Source organism: Anguilla rostrata, chromosome 1, assembly GCF_018555375.3.
Source record: "Anguilla rostrata isolate EN2019 chromosome 1, ASM1855537v3, whole genome shotgun sequence".
Lineage (NCBI taxonomy): Eukaryota > Metazoa > Chordata > Actinopteri > Anguilliformes > Anguillidae > Anguilla > Anguilla rostrata.
Window position 1 is genome coordinate 73923794 of NC_057933.1, and position 12616 is coordinate 73936409.

The following is a 12616-nucleotide window of genomic DNA, read 5'->3' on the forward strand; positions in this document are numbered from 1 at the left end:
TGACGAACTGTGGAGTTATCATTTTGGATGGATACAGTTAGATTCACATCAGCCCGCTCCAAACATTCACACACACTCTTTTAATCCTGTGTTGCCATTGCAATTCACGGTCCAGTCCTGTAAATCAACCATTTACCATTCAGAACTCAATCGTTCAATCGTTATACAAATTAAATGTCAAGGAACGCCGTTGTATATCATGCCAGTGGAACCATCCAGTGAATTATTCTCTTTCCATTTCTCTTGTTACCTTGTTGCACCTGTTTTAGCGGCCTCTCTTGTTCACATATCTGTAGATCTTTGTGCAGAAACCAGTGACTACATCACCATTTATTTGCCATGGTATTTTTTTTAACCAAATAAGCCACCATTTTTTATTTTTTACCATGCTCATATGTTAAGCTCATATGTTAAAATTCAAGCTATTACAATAATAATAATGATAATAATGATGATTATAATTCGAATTAGAATAACAGCAACAGCAGTAATAATAATAATAATAATAATAATAATAATAATAACAATATTTTGTACTTTATCAAATCCCTTAATAAAACAGCAATAAAAAATACAATGGAGGAATACATTTCTGGTGATAGTAAAACTATAACTAACAAAAAATAAAATAAAATAAAAATAAAAGAAGTGTGAGGTAATGTCACTTTAACCTTCTCCCCTCCAGTCTCAGATACTGGACACTCATTTCCAAGAGGGCTCGCTTCAGCCAGAGCGCTGTGCCTTCTGCTGTACATAATAATATATCCTGCTTTATTGGCTTATGTGTTCTGTGGCCAGAACTGAAATTTTTATTTGAAAATGTCCTCACTGAGAACTCTATCTAGCAGTTAAACCTGTCACTTATTTGTTAAAATTGCACATAATACGGTATGTATCAGCCTGATAACCCTGTTTCTGGTGTGTCTAATGCGTCATGGCACCGAAATACTGTCATTTTGTGTATCAATCTGAGTGACTCGTTGTGTGAAGGAGTGTCTTGACACCCTGCAGGGTTTGGACCGCAAACAAATTGACAATGTTATTTTGCAGCCAATAGAGGGCGCCATGCACATTAATGTTGGTGAAGTTTCTGCGCAATGAACATACACACAAAACCAACAGAGGAAACAGAAGAGTAGCACGTTCCTGCAGTGGCGGAGGCTGCAGTTTCAGGACCTAGTATTGAAACAGAAGGCAATGCATCCCTCCCTTGGCTTTCCAGAAATGGCCTACACATTGGAATTGACGAACTGTGGAGTTATCATTTTGGATGGATACAGTTAGATTCACTTCAGCCCGCTCCAAACATTCACACACACTCTTTTAATCCTGTGTTGCCATTGCAATTCACGGTCCAGTCCTGTAAATCAACCATTTACCATTCAGAACTCAATCGTTCAATCGTTATACAAATTAAATGTCAAGGAACGCCGTTGTATATCATGCCAGTGGAACATGCTGAATAAAAAAGTTTTTTTTTTAAGGAACGTCATCCAAAGTTCTCAGACTTCTTGACAGGCAGAAAACGCACAACACACACGTCTGAAAAACAACATGAGATAAAAGTAGAACATAATTGGCACTAAGACAGTGGACTAACAGAAGAGGAAGAGGCTCCTTCTCTGGGTTCACAGAAATTCTGGGGTTAATGTCCATAACCAATGTTTGAGGAGCAACACAGGTCGATGGCAACGCAAATGCAAACTCCAGCCAAGTTTACGCATTCATGGGAGGCAAATATGAACCACGTAGATGCTAACGTATGTAACCAGTTTTACGTGTATAAAACTACACAGTTCAGATGATTATTATTAGGGCACGGTCCTGGAGAACTGTGGAGTCTTAATAACACTGTGCTGGCAAGGTTGGCAGGGCATTTCTAAGTAATTCCCTGAGTATTACCAGTGAGAAAAGCAGGAATGTCTCTGTGATATGTGAGGCTGTTTTGAGATCACCTGCATTGTTGCCTTGTGCGTGCTGTCAGGTCAGTTGCTCACAATATTTCGGGCTCACGTTGCCAAAAGGAACAATCATCCGGGTTTTGGTTTATCACTGATGAAACATGGGATCACATTTGACAAAATGAGGATCCTTGAACAAGAAGAGATAACAAAAAAAAGGCGGGGAAATGTGAAAAAAATAAAAATAAAAAAACAGAACAAAGACAATGCATCTGTTCAAAACCCAGGGAAATTAAGGTATAGCACTGCCCAGGCTGGTCAGGAAACAGATTAGACTGACAAGCTGAGACATGAATCTCACTGACAGAAACAGGACTTCCTGTCTGGCTGACTGATGAATTGGCTGGCAGTGGGTTCATATGTTCGCACTCAAAAAGATGAAGAGGAAGCACCTTACTGAACCCGTGTTTAGCAGTTGTCTACGACCATGAAATGCACTTTTTTTGTACGTCGCTTTGGATAAAAGCGTCTGCCAAATGAATGTAATGTAATGTAAAGTGCCGATCATTTACAGTGAATGGAAGGCAATCAAGCGTACGTCAAATATTAACCGCAAAGTCGTCAAAAGGTTTTGATCATACTTAACATAAACAATAAGGTACCAGGTCGTGTGTTGTGGTGCATGATACAGAGTGGCAAGTAATCCAGAAACATCTTTAAATCCGAGATGGTTTTAAGGGCAGAACATCCTCTTGCAGTACTCTAAAGCACGGTACTTTATCTGAATCACAACAGTGAAAAAAAGTATATAATATCAGGCCTGTAACTTCCATTGAGGTCATGTGCTCTGCATGTTTTTCATGTCCATCTCCTAAGCTTATATTTAGCGTCATTCTTTAGTAAGAACATTGGTTGCAATTCCTTCAAGGAGGTATTTAAAAAAAAAATAAAAATAAAAATAAATTACGTCTAAGCTAGAGGAATATGTTCAGCATTTACACCCTAAAATTCATTCTCAATTAAATTAGTAAATTAAAGGGAAAAAAGAGAGAATACTCCGTCCTCACTGCCCACTCCCACCACACCTCACCCCACCCCGGTAGAGTCACTTGACGTCAATATTTTCGCAGGTCCTGGTTACGCCCCAGTAAAACATCCTCCGATTAAGGCAGGTTACGGCAGAATGAAAGGCATGTGCCAGTCCATTCATACGTGAGTAGAAACTGCGCCCCTGTACTTCATTAATACTCGGCTGAGCATAGCCAAGAGGGGTGCTGATGGAAGGAAAGGGGGGAAACAACTGAGCACTAAAGGATATCAAGGGCTCGGTAAAAGGGTTGCACCAGCCTCCAGTCAGTGGAACTCACATAACAACCTCTGTGTTGGATTTTGAAACTTTTTTTTAAAAGCTGCAAATTTACAGACTCAATTGCACAACAAAATGTTCAGTGTTAAATCAATCAAACCCTATGGCCAGAGTGGACTCACATAAACTCTGTTAGTGTTGAATTGACACTAGACATTTTGCTGTGTATTGCAGTCTATAACAACACCAAATGCCAAAGCCCATGGAAGGCATGTCGGACAGTATAGACGTATTTTTAAAAAAAGAAAATGTGTTCCTTTAACACGGTGCATAGTCAAGTTGTATAACACGTAAAAAAAGGGCTGGCACTCAGGAATGTGGTACTTCTTTCCACAAACCAAGAATACTCTTTTCATTCAATGTTTTGTCAAGGCCCCTGTACTTTCTTCTTGACCTTTCACCATTATCCGTTCAAGCTTTTGTCCTTTCATACTTGTGCAATGCAAGATACAGATGCTTAGGTAACTAATCTACGCAGATCTGCAAGTCATTTGCCAAGTTCCAGGGTTTGAATTACGGTGGGAATTGGGGGGGTCTGACCCCCCTAATTAAGACTTGGACCCCCCCAAAAGATGTAAAAACAACAGGTCGGGGGTGTCAAAACATTCATATATCCTTCTTACCTGTAATCATAAATATTACAATATATTTCCCATCAGTGGCGTCACTAGGGTTGGTGTCAAGTGACGCCACTGATGGGAAATATATTGCAATATTTACGGTTACAGGTAAGACGGATATACAAATGTTTCCGCAGACCCCCCCAATCCCAAGTAATTCGGACCCTGTCAAGTTCTACATGTAAAACATCACAATGATATAGTAGACATGTGTACAAACTTTTTTTTACTAACTTTTTTGTCTTGTCATAATGTCGAGTTGAGATTTATTACGTTACAACCCTTCCATAAAATAAAAAAAAAAAACATATTTTTTTTGTACCTTATTCGGTCATTGCCTCGAGAAACATGCATATGTTAGTTATTTAGTATGAAAATTCCATTGTCAGTTTATGCAGTTAAACATGTTTTGCACATAAGGCTTGTAATGCAAATGTTGTGGTTTGGTTCCTAGACAGATTCTTGTTGTTATATCCTTTGGTATCCCGCTCTTACAAGTGACTTAAAAGTAAGCATCAAAAAATAATTTTTTAAATACAATGCATTTACACGGACCTCACAGATGCAATGCAATATGAGCCCATGCAGATGTATTGTATTTAATCTTTTTTTTTTTTGTGTGTACAAGTCACTTGGCATAAGAGCACTAGCTAAATGGAAAAATGTAAACTTCTGGGGACCTTTAAAAGCATGTCTGCACTGTTTTTGAGGCTATATATTTTCTGCTCATGTTTCCTTGCATTGGTCATTTTAAACGTTTGTTTGCACAAAAAAAACCCACAAGCTTAAAAATAAAACAACAAGTGGAATGGGGTGGAGAAGCATGCAGGTGATCGGGTATACGGGTGGGGCCAGAGTTATTTGCAATAATTATGATTATGCCTAGGTCTAGGTGGGTGTATGTGTGCGTGTGCGTGTGCACAGTACGTGTGTGCATGTGCATGCGTGTGTGTTAAATGAAATTCCTTCAGAAAGCTTTTATCCTCCCCATTGATTATTTCTTAGTTTGCTGTTATAATGTCAAAACAGGAATTAAAATAATGGCAAAATTAAATGAAGTATCGAGATGTCCATTGTAAAAAAAAATAAAAAAAAGTAGAAATATGGCACAACCCAGACACTATCAAGATCAGACAATCCATCAAAATTGGACGATGAGGGCAAGTGTTAGAGAAGTAACCAAGAGACTATATATATATATGTGTTCACTCACCAGGTACTTTATTAGGTATACCTGCATGTTAAAGCATTCTGTTAAAGTATTCTGCTCCTGTTTTACTTTTTGTTTGACCAAATATTAGAAAAGGGCAAGATGCGAGATCTAAGCAACTTTGATATTGATATATGGTTTTTGCCAGACGTGGTGGTTCCAGCATCTCAGAAACAGCTGCCCTCCTGGAATCTCCATGCACTGTAGTGTCTGGAGTTTACTCAGAATGGTGCCATAAAAAATAAACATCCAGTGAGGAGCAGTTCTGTGGCCAAAAACACCTTGTTAAGTGAGAGAGGTCTGAGGAGAATGGGAAGACTTGTTTAAGCTAACAGAAAGGCAACGGAAATACTCAAATAACAGCCGTTTACAACTGTGGTGTGCAGAAGGACATTTTTGAATGCACAACATGTCAAAATTTAAAGTGAACGCAGCTACAACTGAGTCTTCATGAGACTACAGTGGGCACATGTGTTGTGTTGCTTGGTCTGACAAATCTCGATTTCCTGTGATGACAGGGTCAGAATCCATGGATTCATCCTGCCTTGTACCAATGGTGCAGGCTGGTGGTGTAATGGTGTGGGGAATGTTTTCTTGGCACACATTAGACCCCTTAACACCAATTTCAGCAGTGCAAAGAGAACAGACAATGAAGTACTGAGCAGTGGAGAAATGTGATATGGGCAGACGATCATCTATAACCCAATCAAGCATTTTTTTTTTAGGAAATTATAGAAAGACGTTCCGAAGTTCAGAAGTTCATGGACTTTCTCATGGAAGGATGGGTGCCAGTTTCTACAGAACTACAGACAGGGGTACAGCTGACATGCCACCGTCAATACAAACTGTTCTGTAGGATGTGGCGGCCCAAGCCACTGTTAAGCATCTTCATGTGGGAATTTCCACATTTTTGTCCCCAGCACTAATTTTATTATAACTTAATAAGCTGTAAATTGCAATTTTGTTGTTTTGACCAAAAACATGTTGAATTGTAGCCTAAATGTGACTACAGTAACTTGGCCCTGTGTGTACGAGCATACAGTACATTAATGAGTATGACAATTGTGGATAGGTTTGTAAGATTCAATATTTATTTAATAGGCCTCAATATGTCTAATTTTTATCTGTATTTATGTTTTTAATAGCAGGCCTAGATTTTAATGAATGACGTATTGACACTAGACAGTGCTTTGTATGTGTAAGAAAAACGTGCCATTTTTGTACGTTGAAAACCTGTTTTCCATCAGATATCATTTCTATTTGTGATGTGTTTGTTATGAGTTAGTGATAATAATAATTCATATAAATGTAGGTTGAGAAACATTCATACGCATACATGCATGCAAACACACATTCTAGCTGAACGAAACACGTAGACATGGATTTAGTAATTTTTCCTTTACCATGAATGACAAAAATGAAAATGTATTTCATATTTTTAAATGGAAGCATTTTTAATGGGCTATTGTACACAACAGACCTACTAATTGTTAGTACGTTGGTAGAGGATTTATAGCGCTAGCTAACATTGTCACTTTTTAAGAAAATCAATATACATGCCGTGAAGAAGTCATTATCTAGCATAACCTACCAGACCGAAGTGCAACGCTAATTTTTGAGTTTAATCTCACAGCCACGTTATACGCCCGCTCTGTCGTCTTGTTGCCAAAGGCAGCTAACGTTATGGTATGGCTTGCCGCCGCAACAAGGCGTAACTTGGTGAAACCTTACCAACAATGTTGAGCCTTTGCGCCAGAATAATGGGAGGGCCCCGCCCGTGCCTATTGTCAACTGAATGGGCCTCGGATGCCTCAGCGGTGACACGGTCCACACTAAAAATGGCCTTGCATGTCATACGGGACTAGCCAGAGTCGATGGTCAAGAAGAAAGCAGAATCTCTGTTGGATGCTGTTCGGGCTACTGTGAAAGAGCACATCTCGATCAAAGGAGAGGTGAAACAGCAATCAGAACACCCCATGGCTTTCACAGAGTAAGTCTAGTAAAAGTTGGCTGCTCCCACCTCTTCTGTGATTTGGGGGAGTGGCATATCCTACCAGCGTGACATGATTGGTCATACTGGGTCAATGCCATTTCTGAATTGCCTCTGTTTCAGAGAAGAAGCAGTGCAGGACAGAGTGGCCCAATCATGGCTTCCCCTGCTTTGCCTCATTCATGAGATACAGTTGGTTTCAACAGGAGATTTGCCCATTTTGGGGGAAATTTATTTTTGCCTGAAGTTCATTACTCAATATCTCCCAAATAAAGAGGATTCAATCTTCAAAAAATGCTATCATTTTGTAAGAAAATGACTTAGGATAGCCAATACATTTTCAAAAGTATCAAAAATCTGTTTTTATGTGAGCTCATTTTGTGATAAGCAGGTGTCACCTTTTTTTGTTTAAGATAGTGGACATCTCGTTTGAAACCAAACAATTATTTCCTTCAGTTCTTGTGATTATAGGGTGGGTCTGTTTAACAAACTTGAATAAAGCCTTGAACCATTCGTTTAATTTTTTTTTTTTTTTTTTTTGTGATGCATGTCTCAGAGTCCCTGGAGCCGATGTGCATATGAGAGAACTCAGCATCTGCGATGATGACAGCACTGAACAGCCCATCTGGTCTGTAATGTTCACCTTCCGCCCAGAGCACAGGCTTACCAGCTATCCAACCATGAGTCACTGCAGACAGCATATTTGTGGTATAAGGCAGTGTCATTTGGATGTGAGATGCTAACCGAAGAACCTGACTCATGGTAGTCATTACCACACAGAGTTTATCTAGAATAGCATGGGGTTCCCCATTATCCAGGCTGTTGGTTGTTGTGGACCGGGGGAGCATTTGTAGACAAAGCATTTTCCTAAAGAATATTTAATAGCCTAGGAACCAAACACTTTCTTCCCCTATTTTTCATAAAATGTTTTTCATTTCGATTTTATTCTACAGAATTTAGTTTGAAAGAATGTGTTTCATGTGGCCATTTCATTTCACTACAGTTCGCAAAATGGGTTGTTATAGCCCTAGATGTTGATTTCTTTACCGTGACTTGTTCTAACGGCTGCTTGAAATAGAAAGTGCTGATATACGTTGGTTAAGTAGATCACGTTTTCTTACATAAAATGTAGTCGATAAAATAGTAGCCTTGGCTAGCCTACTTTGAGACGTCTTGTTATTTCATTGAAAATAAACAGCACACTTGACAGTGATGTTTGATTATTATCCAATTATTATCCATTATTCCATACCGTACCAACTGTCCTCCCCAGAGACTCCTCGCTCCTTGCATTTGCTACAGCAAGAGGAACGAACTAGTGTTGTGTCGTTCGCAAACGATTCGGGCAAGTGTACTGATGTGTCGTTCGCGAACGATTCGAGCAAAAGTACTACTACTACTATTCAGTACAGTTCATTCACAAAAAAAGATTAGTTAACACTAGGACAAGTGTGTTCAAAACCCTAGGGGGAAGTACAGTTCCAAATGCAGGGAATGACTAGGTAGTTTAACTTGGACCCTGTAGGTTAAACATCTGATCAACACAAACAAAAGTCTGAATTTGACTGCTGATGATGATTGCTGGCTAGTGAGCGATGACAGATAGTAAGGTAGTTAGCTAATCAAATATGACTATAATGAACAGTCCCGCTATTTATACAAACACGGCAAAAGTTACACCTACGTTGATATGCAGTCATGATTATTAGACTACTTTAGGCCTATCTGTATGAGGAGACATTTGTAAAATGTTGCAAATTCTGCAATCCAGCTAAATCCGTTCACATTTAGCATTGCCAAATATAAAAAAACGCACTTCAATTTCCAATTGTCACTTTTTGGAGAGAAATTTGTGGAAAACAAAAGAAGCACGAAACCGTCCAGACACTGCACCGTATGTTATATACATAGCCAGGGATCAGCAAGTAGCGATTATGTTCGAGGGATTAGTCATATCCTAAAAGTGTCATGAGTAAAACTTGACTAACTATATAGCTAGCTAGCTATGGCATGTCCTCACCTCTGTGACATTTTTGTCCTCCGTGTGTCTATACACCTGTATCAGTGGTTGTAGCTGTGTGTCTGTGGCACCTACTCATGCGTGCAGGATAGCATCCGTACACGCTAACTAGGTTAACTGAAGTAGGTGAAACGCTAACAAGTTAGGGTTAGCTAAAGTAACGTTAGGCGATAAAGCTGTGCTTAAAAATCTTGTGCCATTGGAAGTGCATCCTACTAAACGTCCATGAGCGAGTGAGTGACCACCTGCGCATGTGTCCTACTAAACGTCCATGAGTGAGTGAGTGACCACCTGCGCATGCGTCCTACTAAAGCGTTCCACTAAATGTCAATGAGTGACCCTCTATGGAGTGACCACCAAAATTGCTCACAAAAAGTTGAATATTTCAAAAAGTTTAGAATATTTCAAAAATCTGAATACATAGAACAATGTCTGGAACTAGCCGGTCAAAAAAGTTTGAATGTAGTGCAAAAACTGTAGGACTAGTTAGAGCTAGAAAAATTGGCCGGAAAGTGCAGATAATAAAACAAGACCAGGTCAAAACCTAGTATATGGATGGACCGGCCGACCAATGGTGTAACTTCATAACTCGGCCGACCAATGGTGTAACTTCATCACTCAGTGACTCAGTCACAGACATTTGCGTTTATAGGGCTGGTCCCACTATTGCGGTCCAGCCAAAAATATGAAAGATAGCAAGAGTGGGCTTGCCAAGGCAAGGCCACTAATGTACCATTAGTGGGCTTATTTTGCATCCGTGAGCTCCAGACTTTTCCCTACTGCAATCTTATTGTTGCACACATCAAAGCAGAACTCAATGTGTGAGAATGGAAATGTTTTTATTGTAAAATACAAATAATACAGTGTTTCTCATGACGGCAGGTCTCACTTGTTCACTGTTTATACCAAAAAGACAATGGAGTGCAACATAATTAGGCAGTTTAGTCAAATCTGCATAGTGATGATGGCCAGCTACTGATCAAAGTTTGTAACATCACTATGAACTTACAATGTATTATGACAATCTGAAGTAAAACGGTATGCAGAAGAATTTACCAAAATGGTAAATGTAATGTAATGTAATCCAAAGCAGTGAAACAAAACAAACCAACTATGGGGGGTGTCATTATTCTTTTCCAGTCCTCGCATTATATTGTCCTTTATCTGAGAAGCACTGGATTGGCCCTTGGACTGGCTGATGCGCAGTGACCTCTTTGCTTTAAATATTAGCTTGACTTGTATGGCATATGGGCATATGTACGTATATACTTTTTCTGGTCAGACAAGCCATTGCCTCTTTCTTTCTTTCTTTTTCTTAATCTTGGCAGCAAGACAATGAAGTCCCAGTGAGCCAACGAGGCTAAATAGGCCTGAGAGAAACAACACTACAATTACTAGTCAACTGCCACCAATGTCTTTTCCACCACCAGTACTATCACTAACACCACCACCAGCACGGCCAATATTACTACGACAACTAATACATTCAGATCTGTAATCTTTAAGAAGGCCTTGTTGAAAACAAGAATACACTAGATCTATATTAACTGTATTAATGTAAGGACTGTAGCCTACAGGAGTGGGAAAAAAAAACCCAAAACAAATGATTTAAAAAAAACTAACTATGAAAACATACTAAATAAATGACCTTACATTTGAAATAAAAACTACTACACTGATTTTAATGAAATTCCATAAAAGTGTTGCTATTCTGTTAGCCCACATAATGTAATTTCCTTAGCATTACCTGTCTAATGGTGGAGATGGTAATTTTTGGTCGAATGAATGCAAGTGCATTTCAAACCTTTATCTTCCTTGGCCCTACACCTTGTGATTATTTCATGCTACCCTGCCAGGCCAATGATGTAAGAAGCCTGTGGTATTATTCAGTGGCATTGACATCAATGCCACTCCTCGCACAGCGTCTGTACAAATAAATGGAAATTGTAGAGATATGCGTCATACATGTTGGAAGCACGCAACTAATCAGGTTGGCAGGGGGGGTAAATGATCGGTTTGTTTATGAGAATTTAACACAAATATTGCATTATGGTAAAAGAAATACCACAAAGCAGTGCTTTATAAGTGTATATTTGCACATGAAAGTACCTCACCACAATAATAAGTTGCATGTTAATTAGTGTCAAAGCCTTATTGAAATCATTTTACACAAGTGGAATAAGGTTAGCTAAAAATGGACAATAAATAAACGTCACTATGAGGCATACAGATTTGGCTTTATTTCCTTGTCTGGAACCATCACTGTTATGCAGATGATATGCATCTCTTATTCTCTTTCCCTCCCTCTGCCTTATAGGTCAACAAGAGAATATCTTCCTGCCTGGCTGACATCTCAATTTGAATGGCCAGACATCACCCGAACCTCAAAAAGACTGAGCTGCTGTTCATCCCCTGCAAGACCTTGCTACTATGGAAGCTCACAAACTCTTTTGATGGTACCACAGTGACTGCCCCTCACTCTGCAAAGATGACCAGTTGGACCTCAAGGAGTACATCAAGGCAACATCACAGTCCTACAGATTCCTGCTGTACAACATCAGGAGGATTCAACCTCCACCCAGCTACTTGTCCAGGCTATGGAGACCGCCCGCCTTGGTTACTGCAACTCCCTCCCTGTAAGACTGTCAGCTTGTGCCATACAGCCACTACAGCTGATTGAGAATGCTGCTGCCTGACTTGTCTTCAGCCTTCCTAAGTTCTCTAACATCAATCCTCTGCTGAGGTCACTCCACAGGCTACTGGTTACTGAACCACTCAGTGATTGCCCATGTTTCGCGATGGTCTGAACACAGATCTCTTCAGACTATACCTGGGCTGACTATCGCCACTTCTGCAGGGCACTCCCAATCTAGGATCAGTCTTATCACTTATAACCTTCCACTTTGTTCCTGTAGCGCTTTGGTAAATGGTAAATGGACTGCATTTATATAGCGCTTTTATCCAAAGCGCTTTACAATTGATGCCTCTCATTCGCCAGAGCAGTTAGGAGTTAGGAGTTAGGTGTCTTGCTCAAGGACACTTCGACACGCCCAGGGCAGGGTTTGAACCGGCAACCCTCCGACTGCCAGACAATCGGTCTTAGCTCCTGAGCTATGTCGCCCCATGTACCTCCAGTACTACTTTCATGTTACATGTATGTGCGTCCAGCACGTGTATTGCACTTGTATCGTTGTACAAGTATACCGATCGAAATGTCAGTAATAAAGTTTCTGTGTTGCAAGTAAGCAGTGTTGCGGCAAATCTTTTTTTCACTAAATTAAATAACTATAACTTTGTATATTCAGTAACATTGTTATGATGTGTTTTAAAGGGCTGATGATTAATCTTAACAAATAAAATAAAATTTGGGAAAATTATCCAAAATTCCTTCGGGGTGACCATTGATTTTTTCACAAGCATAACTGGTGGCTTTCAAATTATTTTCATTGCTGCCATTTCAAAGTGAAATTGACAGTGTTAACAATTCGGAATGTGCGACTATAGAAAAA